The 19,949-nt window shown below is 36.9% G+C and overlaps 1 protein-coding gene across 7 annotated transcripts in view; it reads right to left on the bottom strand.

The window, feature by feature from the left end:
* LOC119649167 (transcription factor AP-2-epsilon) overlaps positions 1-19,949 on the bottom strand; it is a 361,599-nt gene that overhangs the window by 54,942 nt on the left and 286,708 nt on the right. Inside the window, exon 1 of one of the 7 annotated variants that reach the window (XM_038051193.1) lies at positions 9,047-9,555. The exons of 3 other annotated variants lie outside the window; for them this stretch is intronic. The gene's annotated coding sequence lies outside the window, so the exon portion shown is untranslated. Of the gene's footprint in view, positions 1-9,046; positions 9,556-19,949 lie in introns of those variants that run through there. 3 more of the 7 variants (XM_038051194.1, XM_038051195.1, XM_038051196.1) reach the window with 3 other exon arrangements.

Genomic DNA, 19,949 nt, shown 5'->3' with positions numbered 1-19,949 from the left:
TACAGGACCACTTTCGTCCTTTGAATATGATTGCATGATGGTTGCATTAACGCATAGCTCCTAGTATGTGCGTACTTTGTATGTCCGACTATTGACTTTACTGGACCTTTTACCTATGGTATCCCAAGAGCCAGTGAATTCACGAGAAAGAGCTAATTTTGAACAACTATAATTTTGTTAATATTAGCAAGATTTATATATAATTTTCCACTATTGACTTCCACATTATGGCTTACATTATTTTGGTATTTTGATTCTAGGATGAACTTAAGCGGGTTTTCAGTAAATTTTCAAAATATTATAATCCGCATACCGCTAGCTAGAACTCATACCTGTTTGAAAAAGTACTCATCGAAATTTTTCATTTAAAATGCCACATGGTTGGATTAACAAATAAGAATGTTTCAAAACAAATTAACCAGTTTCAAGACAAATCAAAACGTCAGAAGGAACTGATGGATGAACTGTTAATAGAAATTAAAGCGTGCGTGGAAGGGACAAACTGTTTACTATCGACATACTTATGTTGAAGTCTTTTAGAGAAAGTTGAGGCTTAATTTAATAATGAAAATTGGAAAGTTCCTTTCCAGGCATGTTTCAATTTCCATCCCACACGAAGTTTTTGATACCCTGACTAATTTGCTCTTCAGTATCAAAAGAACGGAAAAGGTGGTAGCCTCTCGAGGTGCGCATCGGGGAAGAAGGTGGGTGTGCTATAACAGGTCATCGGAACTTGCGAATTTTCTCTGAGTTACCCTTGCTACAACTCGTGATGAACTCTGTCACGACAATCCTATCACAGATTCAACTATTATTTTGTAAATGGATGTTTGCTTTCAGATCTTGTAGCGGTGGTTGATCCCTAACTAGACATTGTCCTTTGTTGACGATATTTATTTTAGTTATAATAGAATTCTGTTTAAAAAGGCCCGAATTTTCACGTGGATGCAGACTTATGACGACTGACATGTTTTTATTCCGCTCTTCCTAACTTAATGACTTTTCCTAATTTCTCTTACATTAAAGATGTGTAGACTTGCTACTACTACTTGGCAGCTGATTTGGAGAATGTTTTGCAGCCCCAATCACTGTTAAATCAATGAAGTAACCTACTGTCATTGACTCCTCAGCAACTACTCTGTGTGTCTGTCACAAGCTATTTAGTTAGAAACAGGTGTACTACACTCCACAACTCTAATCACTATTTGTCACTATTTGTATATCAACCAATAGATAAAACATATTAAAATCGCAGCGAGTGATTAGGAAGGAATTTTAAAGTACTATTAAATTGCATTCAGTAGTAATTTCATGGTGATGTATTTGATACTACAGTTGATACTGAGTCGCTGAAAATCGGGAAAGCGTACAAACCTCCAGATATCTGGCTGCAAACATCTTTTATTCCAAATTTATATATAACAGAGGACAAAACTCTTGCAATTTTCTTTTTTGATTAGTCAGTTATTATAAATCAATACGGCGTGTAAAACTCACTGAAACTACTGGCTTATTTCAGGGACAATTTTGAAACAATTGCCAGAAAAGGGCCTAATCATGTTGTTAAAAATAAATAACGCAGCGTTCAGATTCAAATATGAAGCGAAGAAGCCCAGTAAAGTTAGATTGTAACGGTCAATACCACTATTCCCAACTACTGCTAAGTTATTTAAAAGGCTACTTCTGAAGAGACTTAAGGAAATCATTGTGAATCGAAAATCTTATATAAGCTTACTAATTAGGTTCTCGTGAAAGCCATGTCATTATTCATCAAGTGCCCAGGATTATGAATTTAATTAAAATCTCAATAGAAAAAAGACCACTGCGCTCAGCTTTTTTTCGATGTTGTTCAGGTATTCGATAAGATGTGGCATTAAGTTATTCTGTACAAATTGCATAGAAACTTTCCGCAAGCAGTCTTTAAAACACTAAATCGTATGTATTTGATTGAAATTGAGTGAACCTAGGGACAAAAACCTTAGCAACAACAAAGCTACAAAAAGCTATCAACCATATTATAGAATAGACCAGGAATGTCAAACTAGATGACCAAATCGACTAACATTAATTTTGCTAACCAAAAAGTGAATCCAGCTAAATTTATCACACTGGATTAAAAATTTTAACGTTTTATATATATATATACTTTTAGTAAAATACCTATTTTTATATTATACTAACTCCTACTAATGGAAGGCGGTGATTAAAAAAAATCCATCACGTTAGATCTTTTTAATTTGAGAATAACTTTTTTTTTCGCCTTTCCGCATGGCATTCTATATTCCGTTTTCTAGCGTTTTTCTGTACTAAAGTGAATCTATTTTTGATAAAATGCCTTATAGAGTGTGTATAGTAAATTCTGATCACTTTTGTTATGTTTGTAGATGCTTTTGTTACTTTCGTATTCGCAAAAAAAAGAAAGACCGATATCGCGATGTTCGAATGCAGCACATTTGCATTATTTTGGATTCTCAATGAGCAGTCAAGACAAAAAATGGGTTTTACATGTTTTTGTGAAAGTTGGGGGCTTACTCCTATACAATGGGTTTCAGTCTATTTTTGAATGAATGACATCGAATCATCTAAATATAACTTGAAAACTGTTTTACTTCATATCGGTAATATAAAATGATAAATCAATAGATAAACTATTGGCTTATAGACCGTTAAGAAACTTATCAGACAGGGAACGATTGAGCTAAAAAACATTATTACTTCAAAAAAAAAGATTGGCTTGTCCGAAATAAAATTACTTCAGGAAAAAGTAAGCGAAAACAAATATCTCTAGTGGACCCGCAAAATATAATTTCATAATTATTATAAACTAAATTGTTCTGATAAAAAGCTTCGTGAAACTTATATTGCTCTTAATTTTTACACATTTACATTTTTTAAGCATTTCAAACACAAAATTAAAAGAGGAAACTTTTTAGGGGTGCAAAAACTTCTATCTACTCTGGAAGAAATGCTTGGCAGATTTGAAAAAAAAAATTCTGATTATTTAAAAAGCGATCAGACAATGGGTATTAGCATTTCCCTCAAACTATATTGTCTTCATTGAAAACTGAACTGTTTGGCTCAAAATTTGGGCGCCAGCAGTGATAAGGAGGACGAGCCTTTGCACCAAGACCTCAAAGGATACTAGGACCATTTAATGTACTGACGTGATGGATTTTTTAAAAATATCTTTCCCATGCTCAGTGGACTAGAATATGTAAACTTGTCCGTTACCATCCGTGTCACTGCGAAATTTAACCTGTTAAAAACTTGTTAGTTTATAGTGCGATTGTCAGCAAACTTGGTAGAACATGCTCTATATTATAGTCTATCTTGCTGCAAATTTCATGATTCTAGGATATACTTAAGGGGGTCTCTACAGTCAATTACTAAGATTTATAGTAATATAATATTATTAATTTTATTTGAACAAATATAATGCCAGCCTCTTGATGTTTTTTAGATTTTTTCGGTTGGGTAGTTTCTGAGAATGGGTCCGTGAGAGAAATTATAAATTTCGACCCCCCGCATTCCCCATCTTGCCCACAAATGTCAAAACTAAGACCGGCTTCGAAAAGTACTATCCGAGACCTTTCATTTGATATCCCACATGAATGGTGGGAAAATTTTTTCTGCATGTATGGGGATCACCGTTTCCAAGAAACATGCGTGCGACACACCGACAACAGTAAATCGATTTTAATAAGGTTTTGTTTTATACAAAACCTTAAAAATCCACATTTCCCGGGCACATGAACCCTCCGATTAGTCTTTTGAAAGTTTCCAGCTTCTGACAAAATTTTCTGTTGCAAACAGTATTTTGCAGTGGAAATAAGTGATGCAGTTATTCACGTAGAACTTTAACGTTATTCTTAATTTGACCTATCGACACATTCTTGAGACGTTTTGTGGCAAACAAAGCCTTATTACAATCGGTTCACTGTCTGTCTGTCACACACCGTTTTCTCGGAAAAGGTTGTACCTATTGGCGTGAAATTTGATAGAAAGGTTAGAAATGTGAACCCTCGCACAAGTGGTGAATTACATTGTTCCACGTTAAACTTACGGGGTATAAAACTTTCTTTCATCGCATATAATAATATAGGGATTGGAACTGAAAGGTCTAGATTAGTACTTTTCAAAGCAGACGTTAGTTTTGATATTGCAAAGCGAAGGAGTGCGGGGATCCGAAAAGAGTCAGTATCTTCAGAGAAACTACCCAACTGTTTTGCAGTATATATAAAAATATATATATAAAAATTATAGTGGCCCATGCACATGTAAAATTTTGCTGTGACGAAGTATCATATTGGAAAGTTTGGTGGAAATCTTACTACTATTAACAAAGTTATAGTAGGTAAAAGTTGTCCCCTTCTTGTCAAATTACTATTCCCTAATAGAGTAAATCTCAGTTCCGTATCGAATTTAATGGAGGGGAGGGATATATTCAAAGTATATACACTACGAGCTACGTATAAATGAAACCATCGTGTACTCAAATTTGACTTATTATATATATTCATTGATATCATAGCGTCATCGTTCGACAAGATAATACGTATTCTCATACCGCCACCATGATCAAGGAAGCAAGTGGGTTCACAGTTCCCAGCTTTCCACCAAATTGTCAATTAGTATAGCTGTTTCTGAGAAAAATGCGTGTGACAGAGAGACATGTTGGACAGATTGGTCTTGGACGCAAAAAAACGAACGCCAAGTTATCGTCGGTGAGTTCTATGTATAGGGCACAGAATAGACAAGTCCACTGACGAATGCAAGAGGAGGCTTTCGCGCAGTTAGACATCATATTGGTTAACAGTGGGCAGGCTGGTACTTACTGGACCCCGGTTCGGTTGTGGGTCTGACTTTTGTTAGTCTTTTATTAGCTCGCGATATGTCCTGGAACCTCAGTGAACACTACACCTACAGTGATCACCAGGCAATCATTGGAACTGGAACTGGAGATTTGCGGTAGGCTAGGGGACAACAAAGCGCCGAGTTTTGACAATATACCAAACCCAAGCCCAAACAAAGCTTGCTGTTAAATCGAGACCAGATATATTTGTAAAGTTGATCGAAACATGTTTGACCGAAGGAATCTTTCCCGTGATATGCAAAAGGTGTTCTTGCCTAAACCTGTTAAGCCTCCTGGTGAACTATCTTTCTGCAGGCCTATATGTCTATGGGATACTATGGGGAAAATGCAGGAGCGAATAATCTACAATATAATGCTCCCGGCTGCATATACTCTGGGAGGCTTATTGGACCGACAATTCGGCTTTCATACGATCAGATTAACCGTAGACGCGATCAAACTGGTCACTGGCTTAGGTGGAAATGCGCTGCACGAAAAGGGCACTAACCAGTATTGTTCAATGATTTCGAGACGTTGCAAAAATGGGAGGGAGAAAACTGTACGGATGTTCACAATCTTACTGTCAAGTCGAAAAAAGCGGTAAACTACTGTAAGGGATTTTCTTATTTTTGATAAAGAAGGAAGAAAGCGGGTTTGCCGGCTTCGTGTTAGGTCGTCAACCGTTTCAGCGGCAGTGCAGTGCCTCGGGGGAGGAAAATCCTATATGGTGTCCCGGATACGCGTCTCCGCTGTGCCGCCATAAGGTCTTTGGCAGCGAATGGTGTACCTAGTTACTTAACTGCGTTTGTCAACAAATATTTAGTCTGTAGAAAGCTCTGCTGCTATCTAGACAATGGACCAAGAGAATACATTGTTTCAGCGGGTGTTTCCCGGGGCTCTGTTCTGGGACCGCTATTGTGAAGCAGCATCTATAATGATATTCTCAACATACCAGTTGATAGTGAGGCCACAATAGTGGGTTACATCGAAGACTTAGCAGTGATTGTTGTTTCGAAACATCTCGAGGATATGGAATTGTATTCATCTGAAGCAATCACTACTATAAGTGGTTGAAGCATGTATGTCTTGCACTCATGTAGTATATTACAGAGGCGGTGCTTATCACGAAGCGGCGTAAAGAAATCATTGCTCGTATTAGTATGGGGAAGCATACCATCATTTGAAAACCAGCAATCAAATACCTAAGAGTGATGATAGATGCGAAGTTCAATTTCAAACAACACCTACAACATGCTTGCATTAAGGGCTCCAATTTTAGCATAGCCTGGTAAGGATAATGCCAAACGTTGAGGGTCGCGATACATCCGTAAGCTGCTTATAGCTAGAGTGGTGAGCTCTATACTGCTTTACGTGGCGTCAGTTTGGGTAGCTGCATTGAAAATCGTATGCAATGCTCAAAAGATGAGCATGGTTTACAGAAAAACTGCCTTAAGAGTATGCTGCGGTTTTAGAACCTTTTCAAACGAAGCGGTTTACGTGTAGCCGGAATATTGCCTCTCGACATTTTGACCGACGATGTGACGCGCACATATGATAGACCTGATTCTTCTCCTAATCGACACGGTAAAAACCCTGAAAGGGAGTAATCGTTAAGCAGGTGGCCACTGATGATCCCCACCACCGAGGTGTGAACGCAGAGAACATATGATGAGATAAATTAAGACCTCTTGCAGTTTCTCATGGGACATGCCGGATAACGTAAATACTTCTATAAGTTTAAACTTTAAACGGAGCTTAACCAACTGTCCCACCTGCGACCGTATTCTGGAGAGCCCGAAGCATATTTTTTCCACTATCCTAGATTCGCAGAGGAAAAGAAGAGTCTAGAGAATACATTAGAAGGGATAATGGCACCGGAAGGTCTGGTTGGAAAAATATTTGCGTGGCAGGGGAACTGGAATGCAGTTAACAACATGGTGGGGCGGACTCAGTTCAGACTGAGAAAGGCATAGGAGGTCAGAAAGGTGCGGCTGCGAATGCAATCGATGAATGAAGGGAGAGACTAGAGCCATATCCACTCCGCAACGTAGAGGGGTGGTTTGAGTGGGTGAAAATCCCACACGATGGAAAATGTGTACCTGGGTGTTTGAAAAATGTCCAACTCCGGAAAAAAGACAAACAGATAGATAGACAATAAACAGAATTTAATAAGGTTTTACACAAAACCTTACAAACAACAGGGCTGAATTATCGAACAACTTAATATTATACTATATAATAAATTAAATACAGGCATAAAGGATGAAGGAAACATAGATGTGAAAATTGGTTGACTACCGAAAGCACCGTAAAGAATAATACAAGGGAGATAGCTCTTGATATTGAGACCTGGAACCTGATCAAAACCTTTTTCTTTTTTAAATCAGGTAGCGACTCTGGGCCATTCTTCCTCAAAAAGGTAAATAATTATTGCATCTAAAAGCAAAACATTGAATACGCTAGCATTACTCGGTGCTCCAGGGTGTTCAGATTGTTGCAAGGGATTCAAACACAAACAATTTAGTAGTTGTCTCCAACTGATTTTCATTTTTAACCTGACCAATTAGCTGCATATATATCAAATATTTCTGTCAAAGGGGGTTAGGCCTCTTCTTTCTTTAAAAAAATATTCTATTGTCGGTACCCACGATTATTGATCTAAATTACTATATTTAATTTTTGATAAATTTGATAATAGGGGAGGCGTATCGGCGGGGTAGAAAGGGGCTTCCCCCTAAATAGGAGTTTCAAAGAAGGAATAATATGAGGTTCGTGTAATTTTCACCCCAGACCCGTAAAATTTTTATCCTGAACGTTATGGATTGAGGTTTATAACTTGAAATATGAGAAAATACAAGAAACTTATATCTACTCTAATTATCGTGCTATTTGGTTCTTGTGAACTATCAAGAATTAGCTAGCATATGATTTTTCAAGGGTGGATTATATCATATAAACTGTTCGTCTTTCCCCTGAGGAGAAGTAGGCAATAGAAAGTAGAAAAAAAATCCAAAAGATAAATTGAAGCACTAACTTGAACTTCTAGTGGATAAACCTGGATCATATTCCGGAGACACAAACGGTAAGAATAAAAGCAGATTTTTTCACCAGTTCAAAATTTCCGCAGCAATAACAGGAGTGGACTAAAAATTAAAAATTAAAACGTGATTTTAGATGGTATGTGTTACGGTTCCAAAATAAAAAGGAATTTGACAAATATTGTCAAAAAACGGTTGACCGTATGTGGCTTTGTGCGGTTTCACCCAGTACCCCTATGCTGCACAAAGTGCTCTGTCATGGTGTAGATGTCATGAAAGAAACTATTTTTCCTATAGGTCAACTATCTGAAGAAGTTCCAGAAGCGGATAAGAAGCGCTTTAGATCATTTTGACCGATTCATTAATAAGCGATGGGCAGACAAACACAAAGAAAAGGACAGCCCTTGCCTACTGAACTTTTAAAATATACCATAATATAACGAATATTATGATTGAAGCAGTAGTGATTAAAGTGGTGAATATAGAATTTATCTTTGTATGTTTTTGCTTCACTATTTTCCACTATATAATTTAAATAAAACACATGTACATACGAGTAGTTGTTAGAAGTATAAAATAGTATTGGCTAGGTTTTTGGCCTAAATATCATACAGATATTGAATGAAAATAAAACCATTTATTGCGAATCAAATATTGGAGGTGAATTTATTATAGGCTAGATGTCTTGAGACTGCATAAGATGTTTCAAAGCGATATGTTTATATTTCTGTAATCATTTCTCTTCGAAAGTGTCCAGGGAACTGCAGTGAATTAGGATCAAACTCCAACTGCGAAATATGACGATCATCAATGATAGTATATTTCAGATCCTTAACTTAAACAACTCAATATTGAGAATGAATGATATTAGAAAAGTATTAAGTTCTCGTAAATTATGCTTTATATATGTATATAAAAGTGTCAATAGGTCATGATTAATGATTCTCAATTACAGAAGTTCCTTTTCGGGAATATATACCGCATAGAGGTTGCACAGCAAAAAACCTACTTGAAATGCAATAGTATTTGGTAAAAGTATTATAAATGTAAGACCGAACCCTTTTATAAAAATTTATTAAAATATGAATATTAGAGGCGTTCAGCCTTTAGGTAATGTATACACACAACTTAGCAATTATTCAAAATAAAAGCTCACGTATAAAACGATAAAGTCCACAGTTCACTGATATTTCTATTATTTCAGAATGAATAATTCTTCAAAATGAAATAGCACTGTTTAATTTTCTTTCATAAAACTATGGATTTTCTATTACATCACTTTTAAAAGGGAAAAATTTCACAAATAATTTAATATTTTCATTAGTCTCACTGTTATTATCATTAAAAATCCACCTTCATCCGCCACGCCACTCCGAATGAGCTTAAAATCGGAAGTGTATAGCCTCTGGGAATATCCCGGCACGATTCGATACAATATAAATCTATTATCGTACGCTACGAACGCAAGCGCGAAATTAACGTCTTCCAATTTTTTCCTATTTGTTTTATATAACGTTCTAAACTTTATTTACCGACTAGATCCCAACAGTTCTAATATTCTAGTTTACGTGAAAATTAGTACGAGAGAAAAAGGTGTGCTTGATTCTAATCCGTGTCTTGTCGTTAATATCTATGTTAACCGTCGACAGTGCTGTTATCGACTAAAGATGGTTTTCGTCATGGCATTAGATGTTGGTACGTTTGTTGCCTGTTGAGGTCTTTTCGGGAACGTCTTTGCGTCGTTGTTAATGGCTGCTATATAGCCTCTCCTCCTCTGTAGGCAATGCCGTATGAATGAATAGTATTCCATAGTGCAAATGTACTCGTATGCCCGGTTTTTTTTCGGGAGGTTTTCTGTAGATTTCGCTATAGGAAATTTATAATAGCGAATCATAACATTGAATCGAGTCAAATTGAAGACAGCCACCGAAAAGTTGTTGGATGGTTGCGCTACTATTGGTGGTGATGTAGTCATGTTGGATGCCGATGATGGCATTCATGGTGAGTGGTAAGGATATAGCGAAATAAACCGAGGCTGGACAAGTATGTTAATTTCTCTTGTAGAGATAGTTCCAAAATATTGAAATGAATTTTGAGATAAGAATCTTCAGGGCAATTAAAGCCCTTTCCAGAGAAGAACTCCATTAAATTAACAAAAGGATCTTTATTGCTCACCTTATTAGAATGGCAAATGACATTTTTTTATAAACTAATGAACAAATATCACTTTCCGGTTGATAATATTGACATTTTGGATGCGGATGTTTGGAAAAAGAAAATATCTATAAGCGCGTGTCGATTCCATGGTACCGGGTTCGGTCAACAATTATTAAACGGATGATGACCTGGGAGAGTCTTAAATATTTATGAAATCTTATATGAGTATATCGAATGATTGCAAACTTTCGTATATTTTTCTGTTAATTGCCTTTACAGGAAAGATTTTACTCAGAACATAAAAAAAATATATAGAAAAAAATCGAGAATAGAACGTGCACCTGAGCCTATGGTATCACTTAGCTATTTCGAAGGAAAGAAGATGGATTTCATGCGAATAATTTTATGCACAAATTGAGCCATGTCTCGGTACATTTTGAGTATTTACAATGAAGAAACGAAAGGTTTACTTTTTATTTAAAAATGCATACATAAATTGCTGAAAATAACTCCTCGGACAGATTTGTACCACTAGAGTTTTTGGTATTGCTTCTTACCGATTTTCTGTCTTATTTATTTTATTATGATGTATAGCAGTAACGCATAGGAATACCTCCAAAAATTGTTCCTAAAGATGAAGTATCAGTTTATTTGCATATAACCATTGAGATTCGATTGACATGAGGAGAATATTTAAAAAAAAAAAAAACTAAAATAGAAAACCGAATTTTGGAAATTTTGAAATTAATCTGCGTGGAACCTGGATGCCTTTGTGATGACCAACGAGGTTCACGCATTTTGTCATAGCGTGATTGACTAGAAGAAACACTTATTTAATGAGTACATATAGAAACCTTGGGTTTAGATAATTTCAAGAGAGAAGTAAACAAGGTTTACCGATGTATTAGAGAGATCATCATGCGTGGTTTGTATTGGCAAAAACAGGGAATATTGGACTATGGCACTGCATATTTGGTATACACTTTTTTAAGCCATCCTGGATGTGATTAAATATTGCCGGGATTAGTTTGACTGTTTCAGCGTACGAGTGAACGAGTGCGAGGAGGTTGGTGAGTGTGGAACCTTGACCAGGTTTTAGCTTAATGGAACCAAGCGACTAATTGGGGTATTTATTTTTAAGCATCTGTACAGGTTAACAATTTTGACGGCAAACCTCGGTTAACATTTCGAGTACTGTAACAAATTTTCTGCTGAATATTTTTCGTTCTTTCTTTTTAAGGCTTTGTGTGAAACAAAACCTCGATGTCGATGTCTATCACACCCAATTTATGAGGAAACGGCTAGACCGATTGTCACGAAAAGTGGTATGGTCTGTGGATCCCTTTACATACAGCAAGTGTAACAGGTTTCGTTGTCAGTACCTATTCAACCGAAAAATTTGAAAAAAATCACAGTGGTGTATATGGATGAACTCTAGGCCTCAAAATACATCCCGTTCCGATATCTGCACAAGTAAAGTTAATAATAGTATATTAGCATATTTTAGAAACTTAGCCGAAAACTTCCCTTAAGTGCTTGCTAGAATTACAATTTAGCAGTATACCGCTGGTAGGGATAACATAAGGCATACATTTAGCAAATTTGAAGGAAATCCAATTATTATTAACAAAGTTATTGAAGGTGAAACTTTTACATTTTATGTGAATTTCATGCATTCTAAAACGTGTATGACGTCATCGTAATGAAACAACTTTTCAATACCACAACAAAGTGAGCTCATATGAATGGGGGTTCGCAGAGAAACATTTCGTTTAAGCTTTTTAATCTTTTATATATGTATATCAATACCAATTACTCGAGACAGACATATGTATGTATTAATATGTATATATTAATTAAGCTTTGGGGTAGTGCCTAATTCACTTAGATAGATTTGTACATGAAACAAGCGGTATTCAATATATGTACTTTAGATGTACATATGTATACTTTTATGAACGAAGTAAATCGGAAATATGTGTGCGATGAATTTATATAAATGCGTATATGAGTGTAATATTCGGTAATAGGCAATGCTTGTTTGTTTAGGGTGAGCAGATTATCAACGTCTGTAATATCAACGTATTTCTTGTAGTTTAAAAAAAAATATGAAGGAATATTTTGAATTTTTAGCCATATACGAATGGAAAAATGTGCGTGGAAGATTTCTCACATGAGATGAACATAAAACCTTTAAACCCGAAGGACCAACTTCCGATATTCCGTGTTGTTGCATGTCTTTGGTAGTACTCAGAGCTACAGACGGCGACAGGGCAAAGAACATTGCGTCAGATTTGGGGTTTGAAATGTTCGTGAATGCGTCGATCACAAAAGACGGCAGTTGTGGGAAACCATTTTACACAAGTTGTGAGCACTGTTGAAGCAGTTATGCTGTACACTCTGAAAGTCAATATGTGATTGACGCGGTACGACCACAAAACAGGTGGTAAAGAGGGGTCCTTCCTTTAGCTTGAAGTGAAGTTCACATCCGGTAACTCGTTTAGTTTCCGTTTTATGTACTGAACGAGTGAAATGATTCTGCCCCCTAATCACGGCTGGCCGGTGCCCAAGCATTGCCGCGAGTTAAGGGGGTCATTCCGTGTGAAGGTCGTTTTTTTGGTTTTTTTTAGAATTTTTTTTGTGAAGAACTGGAGAAAGCTGCAAACACGAATTGATATCTTGAGCGTGCATAGTAATTTTTCCAGCTCGATCATATAGTTCGTTATTGAAATACAGAGCAATTTATACACCCATCTCCAAAAAGAGGTGTTTTGCTGCTGCCACGCTGCGATCATCTTAGAGAAAGAAGTAAACGGCATTTTAACGTACAGACTTAGCTACAGTCCGCAAACTAGGATTATTAAAAAATATTAAAAACCAAATTTTTGGTGCCGTGTTAAACTCTTTGAATTTTGGTGTTTTTTTACGGCTTGTTCAATGAATAAGAAAACTACTGAATGAATCGCAATTATTCTAGTTTGCGGACCGTGGAAATATGTTCTGAATAAGTCCTGAAAATTTCAAAGAATTTCGTTAGATAGATTTTGGGCTATGGTGACAGCCAATTTTAAATCTCAACAAAGAAACCGCTCGCAAGATGTTAGTTGACAATTCGAATTTGAGCAGAAATACATGCAGAAATCCATATGTGAGAATTTTTTTGTTTCGTATTTAGAGCGAACGCAGAGGTGTTTTGGTTTGGGTAATCATTGGAGATGAGATCATGCATATGCTATTTGGGGCCGATCCAGACATCCGTAAAACAGTGTGCTTCCAACGAAGTGCCGGCCCTACTCCTTGTTCATTGAGTAGCAATTTTCGGCGAAACAAAAGCATTCAAAGTTGCCGTGCCCCTCGTAGAGCCCCCATTATTGCATTGTGACTTTCTCTTCTTCCTCAGGATGAAGTTGCACCTGAAGGAAACTCATCATGGATCAGGAGATCAAAGAAGCTGTACCTGCGATGCTGAACGGTTTAATCTTGGAGTTACAGTATTAAGTTAGAAGGAGACTATTGTCGACCCCGTTAAACGCTTCAAGCTTTTTATTTGAAAGGCTTCTGTTTTATTAACGAATTCACACAATTTTTATAAATATTTAGTTCAATGCAGTATTTTCCGTCGAGGTCGGGAGAGAAATCGTTTGGGGCAGCGACAACTTATCAGACGCTCCCTTGCCTCTCTTCTGGGAGCAGCATTACCGAGCTCTGGGAGCAGTATTACGGAAAGTGCTCTGTATTGTATTCAGTGTGGAAACGGTCTTGGTCAGGCCTAAACTTGGGAGTCAAAAACGTATCATACAAATCGATTGGCACTTGGATCCTGCCGCCAGCTTTCATTTGTTTTCGAACACTAATTTCTTGGTAAATGTTTGTACTTTTTTAGAAGACCTAAAGATGAAAGCGAATAATTTTGATGAATTAGCATTTCCTCAGAATACAAGTGAAATGCAAAGAGTCTTTCAATGGATCTACACAAAATCAGTTAGGCCAACGGGAAATTTATCATAAGGCAACAACGCTATGCAGTGGAATCCACTATCTCAAGGTAGTCGACGAAGGGATCGCCCCTGGAGCACTTTGCGCAGAAAAGTGGAGAAGAAGTTCAAGCGTTCCGGGATGTCTTGGAGAGAGCTGAAATCAGCGATCCGCAATAGTAGGCGAGTGGGCGCGATGGACGCACTCAATCCCATTAAGGGATAAAAGAGGACCATATAGAGCCAGACACTGCCTACTATTTGCGGATGACTTTTTCTGAAGTCAAAGTGTCAAACCTTAAACAAAATATTTCAAAGAATATAAAGACATCACCGCGACGCAGCCGCGAAAAAAAAGACTTAAAAACTGAGGTCTAACAATAGGGGTAGTTCCGTTCAGTAGAAAAGAAAAGCTCTTTGAAGGGGCATCCTTCAATTTAATGGCCTGAGAATGCCAAAGACAATGGGGGATATCAAAGGCCACTCTTTCTTAAAATCTGAGGTAGGAGACGGATCGATTGAGGCACGGACACTGGCACTGGCTGCGCGTCGGTTGTACAGTTCTAATGCACCAGATTAAGGCAATGCGAATAATTGTTAATAGTGTGAAAGGGGGTTGAAGTGCCAAAACGGCAAAACCCCCTTCACTAAGTCTAGCTAATGGCCCGGAAGCGAGTGTCGGCGGGATCATTCAGCGGAGCTACTGTTTCTGTGGGCAAACCTTCAAGATCTATTTCGCCATCTCTTAGAGTTTCTGGTATAGTTTTGCCCGCTTGGTCGACTTCGACTGCATGGCCTAGTCAAGTCGCTAGGAAAGGGAATAGTTATAACCCTGAAAAAGAAACGTTATGCAAGAGATACATATAACATATTAATAGTGGAGAAAACACGTTGTCTTCTCTTTCTTCACACTGATTTTTGGGAATTTTTTTCGGTAAAATCTGTTATAACAACTGTGTATATTCCGATCAATAGCGGCAGATATTGACCAAAATACTACTATCTATGAAATATGGACCAACAGAAGGATTTTTGGGAGGTGGTTCATGCCCAAGAAGAAAGGTGGGGAAAGTTTGATAACAAAGCGGGGAAAATGTTTCTTGTTCAATATTCCGAAGTTTAGAAGTACTGTAGAGCATTAATTCTTGGAAAGACTTCGGCCAGAGAAAAGGCATATGACATATTTTTCGGTTTTGAAATATTTCGTCTTTAGTCTGTTGTTAGTAATGAGTGTTGAACCTAGCTTAAATATAAATTGCTCAGTATTTCTGGATAGTTTTCTTGCTGAAACAGTGTATGTGGAAAGGATTTATCGCTGAGAAGTCAGTTATCTGAAGCTTGGTACATTAGAGTGCCGGAATGTTTGTTAAATTTGCAATACAGGAATTCATAACAACCAAAATAAACACTCATTTGGTATCCCTGAAATATGAACCCCAAGTTTCTGTGAATTTCGGAAATTTACAATGTTTTGCTAAGTGAGGTTGATAGCAGATATAATAAAGTGGCTGTAAATTGTTGTAGCCCTTTCAGTGCAGTCAATCTCGCAGTGACACATTATCTGCCACCGTGCATCTAATTGTCAATACGAGAATTCATTACATTGCTGAATTTATGTAATATTTGTCTTAAAGTAAAGTGGATTTTCCCGTATACTAATAATACTACTTTCACAACTCTAATTAACAGTTTACTAGGCGGTGATTATTTTCTAACTTTCATTCTTTAACAGCTTCACCACATTATTATGAAAATTATGTTGACCCCTTACAGGTTCATTTCCAAAATCTACTCGACCCATTTCAGAGGAAATACCAATTTTTTGTTTGGAATCTGTTTTGAGAAACTACTTTCGCGCATTAAAATATCATTTTGAAATATTCACTGATCACTTTATCGATATCGTCATAAAAAAACTTACTATCTTCAGGAATTTACGTCTAGACAAGTTGAAAGCAATTACCCGTTGAAAACTGTAGCGCAGCTACTGATTCAGTAGAATTTCCACCACGTGCTCCACCAGTCAATGGGCTAAATATAATAAAATATAACGCCAGTAGCAGCAAAGTGAGCATCAAAGCGCGAATATCTTTCACAACCTGTACACCTTGTAAACTACCAGATACATCATGGAAAACACTGCAAACGCGAGACGTGGGTAACAAGTCTATATAACTCCGTGACTGCCATGGAATTGTTTGTGAGTCCCTAAATTCCTTCGGCTACAACATCGACGGTGCGGCATATCATTATAGGCTAATTCGCATGTAGCACTGGATGAGTATTAATTCATTTGGCTTAAATATATGCAGTTGCCACATCCAAGGAATGCCTGGAATTCCGGCCCCTTTCTTACACGCATTTGATTCACATGGAAAAAACATTAGCACATGCATAGGTGTACATGACAATTTATCTTTTCCCCTTTTATAATTAATGTTAATTTTAGGCTGTCAAAAACGTTAACTTGAAATTTTCAACGATTTTTGCATGGCTTGCCAATTGAGACCTGTTTTCAACAGTACGCTCCGATGAGTCAGTTAACAGAGCACCACTCGTAATACGAGTACATATGCGAGGCATGAAAACTTTCTCATTTTTAATTTTAATTGATTTTCCATTCGATTTGAGAAATTGGACGTATAGAGTATCCGAATTGGCGGCTTAAAATCTTGTCAATATTTGCAATGATTGTCTGTCCAAATGAAGCGGAACAGAAAAAACGATTTTATTGCCAAATTTCAAGAGCTACACTTTGACCGCGTATAATCACTAATAAAATCCGATGAGATGATTTGATTTGATTTCTGATCAAAAGATATTGTGTGAAGTTAATTATTGTAAAATGTATTTTGATGGAAGTGCTTTTAACGAGTCTCGTATTTTTAAAATTATGTATGCCACTCAAAGAAATGTTGACCAAGATGTAGGATACCACCAATTCGGTTTTCAGGGTAAAGCTATGACTGACATGCACCCGAATTTCATAACTGGGTACTTGCTTTTGTAGCGATGGAAAAGGGTTATGAAATAGATGTTATTTTCCGTGACAAATTATAGGACCTACATACGATTTTCGCAATATTGTTTCTTTTTCGAAAATTTTTGAATTGATTGCGCCTCTGCTTTTAAATCTCGTTGCCCCGTGTTCGGATCCTGGTCGTCATGGATGTTTGTGATCGTCTTTGTGCTGTCCCGCTGGTGAGCTGCTGTATACTTTTCACCTACATAGTATCCAATGTAGTTTGAAAGTGAAAAGGAAGAGATTGTGGAATCCCTATATTTTACACAGGAGTGAACTGGAGATATGTATATTAAAGCATTTATTAATATGAAGTAGAAGGGAAATATCACAGGTATGTGGAGGATCAATTGCATTTTACTGATATCAAATCCCCTAAGGATAGAATTATCCATTACTTTGACCCCTCCGCAAATCAATGAATTTTATTATTCTTTCAGGAGCTTTTAAGGGAAGAGCACATAGGGGTGTGCTTAAAAAAAATCGAGTTTTTAAATTTTTTTTAATTGATGGGTATATTGCCCTGGAATATTGTGTCAAAGTTTATATAAAAATATATAATTCTTTAGTCGGAATATCAATTCTCACACCCCTCATTCTCACCTTTTCATATCCCTCATCTTTTCCAAAAGTTTCTCCGGTATTACGACTCTTGATAAGAAAAAATGAATTCGAATTTGAAGTCGGTGGAGGCTGTGAGAAACGCTGTAACGTGTGTAATAACTACTCCACAGACAAAAACCCAAGACATGAAAATTGCTCCATTGGTGCGGACTCCTGGTAAAAGATCATTAATCCCTTAACATTTTTGAACCACCCTCCTATTAATAAAGATCTTTCTAGAGACGTTTTCTAGACCAAGTGTATGGGTGGAAGTACCCAAAACGCCAATGAATCCTTCAACGCAATAGTATGACACATGGCCCGAAAGCACTTGAGGCTGCGGAACAAGATTTATACCGATGGAATTGTTGAACTTAACCATCGGACATCCCCTGGACGGCATTCAATTAGAGCGCGTGGAACGATGTCACAATGATAGCATGAAGGAGGCTCGTAGTGCCTGTAGGGTGATACAACTCATATAAAATGAGTACTTTGAAAAAGCTAAGGGTTTACTCTACAAACCTAGTGAAGCTGTTTAACATCACATTTCAATAAGTTTCTTTTTTCTTGACAGTAAACTTTAAACGGCGTTTTCTCGAAACCATTTTTTTTCGAGTTGGTGTGAAAAATTACCAAAAAACTAAAGAACGGATATGCTTCTTATATCATTAATTTTAAAGGGTAGAAAAAACTACTATATATGAACTAGGATCTTTCAAAACCAAACATTTTTAGACTATTTTCAATGTACAAATAATCGAAAATTTGTCGTGAAAATTCAATTTGTTCTAAGAGGCTGATTTTTATAGTTAATTTTCCGATTTCGCGAAGATCCTAGTTCATCGACGACAAAAAGCTATTTGGTCAAGAGAACGTTTGGTTTTATGATTTCAGATAAAATTTACGGCCAATATCGTGCGCTCCAATCAGAATGTCTCTGGCGACACGAACGTACTTCACCCTGAATAACTTTTTTAGTTTTTAATTTTTAATGTCGGAAATTTTGTTTTGTATTTTTAGACATCACCCTAAATATATATTAAAGTTATTTTTTAGGTTCTGTCTTCATTTTTCTAAGAATAAATGTCAAAAAATATCACCTTTTCGAGTGGTAAAGGGACTTCCCCTTAATGGATGCAGCCTATAAGACTTACCTTGGGATAGGGGCTACAATTCGGTTGATTTTGCATGATTGTGTTGATTGAATCGGCCAGGGCAGCCAAAAAGTTTGAAAACTTCAGGCTCTATTAGATGAAAATTCGGTTCAAATGCAAGAACAGGTCGCGATATCAATTATTGTCACTCAGAAAGCAGTTTTTCTTTGATATCAAGTTATGGGGACGATTCAGAAGGAAGCAATATGGGTACCTTATGAATAGCCGAAAAGCAACAAGGAGCAAAAGAACGATTTCGCAAATGTCACTACCTAGGTTCCAAAGAAAGACGCTTCTTCACCGTTATCAATGGTTGTGATGATGGATGTACTACAACAATCTAAAGTGCAAGAAATTGTGAGTGAATCCTGGTCAGTCGGTAACTTCGATCGCAAAGTCCAATATCTACTAGAAGATCTGCATTTGGTGGGACCAGCGTGACATATGGTACTACCAGGTTCTCCTTCCTGTAAAGAGACCGTATGTCACAAAATCGGTCAAAAATACGCCAGAAGAGTTCGAACACGAGGTCTTACCCCACTCCCCCTAATCTCTAAACATCGTTTCGTTGGTTATCACCTCTTTTGATGAATGACTCTTTTATTAACAATGCAAGTTATTTTTAATGGATGTGTTGTTAAAATTTATTCAGTTTCATCTAGGTAGATGAGCATAAAAAAACACGGAATTTAATTCCTACAGCTAACACCTTACAATTATAATTCTTTGCTCAAAAGGTCCCCTGGCGTTGTTAGGCTCAATACTCTTAGAGCCGATATCCATATTCATCCAGTCCTCGTCATTTCCTAGGCTAAGGCCTCCTGGCGTCTTAATAGCGCTTCATGTTTCTCCTTTTTAAACGCTTCCTCAGTTTTGATGAAACCTCTGTGCTGAAAGCAGTTTTAATTGTTTATATTAAGTGTAAACTCTTGTTGAATTTCATGGCGAGGTCGAAAGTCTTCAAAGTATCATAGAATTTAAAAGGGAAATCGACTGTAATTCTGAGGTTTTATCTATAAGTGCGAGTATTATGCTTGTAATTTGCGAATGAGTCTCTGATCACAGCGTGCATTAATGACGTATCGTTAGTAAATAAAGAGGTTTCTCTAGTCCATAATACATTGTGATCTGCGCAGTTGTCTATCA

Source organism: Hermetia illucens, chromosome 2, assembly GCF_905115235.1.
Source record: "Hermetia illucens chromosome 2, iHerIll2.2.curated.20191125, whole genome shotgun sequence".
Lineage (NCBI taxonomy): Eukaryota > Metazoa > Arthropoda > Insecta > Diptera > Stratiomyidae > Hermetia > Hermetia illucens.
The sequence above is the reverse complement of the archived record's forward strand: the minus strand, read 5'-3'. Positions and strand labels throughout refer to the sequence as shown.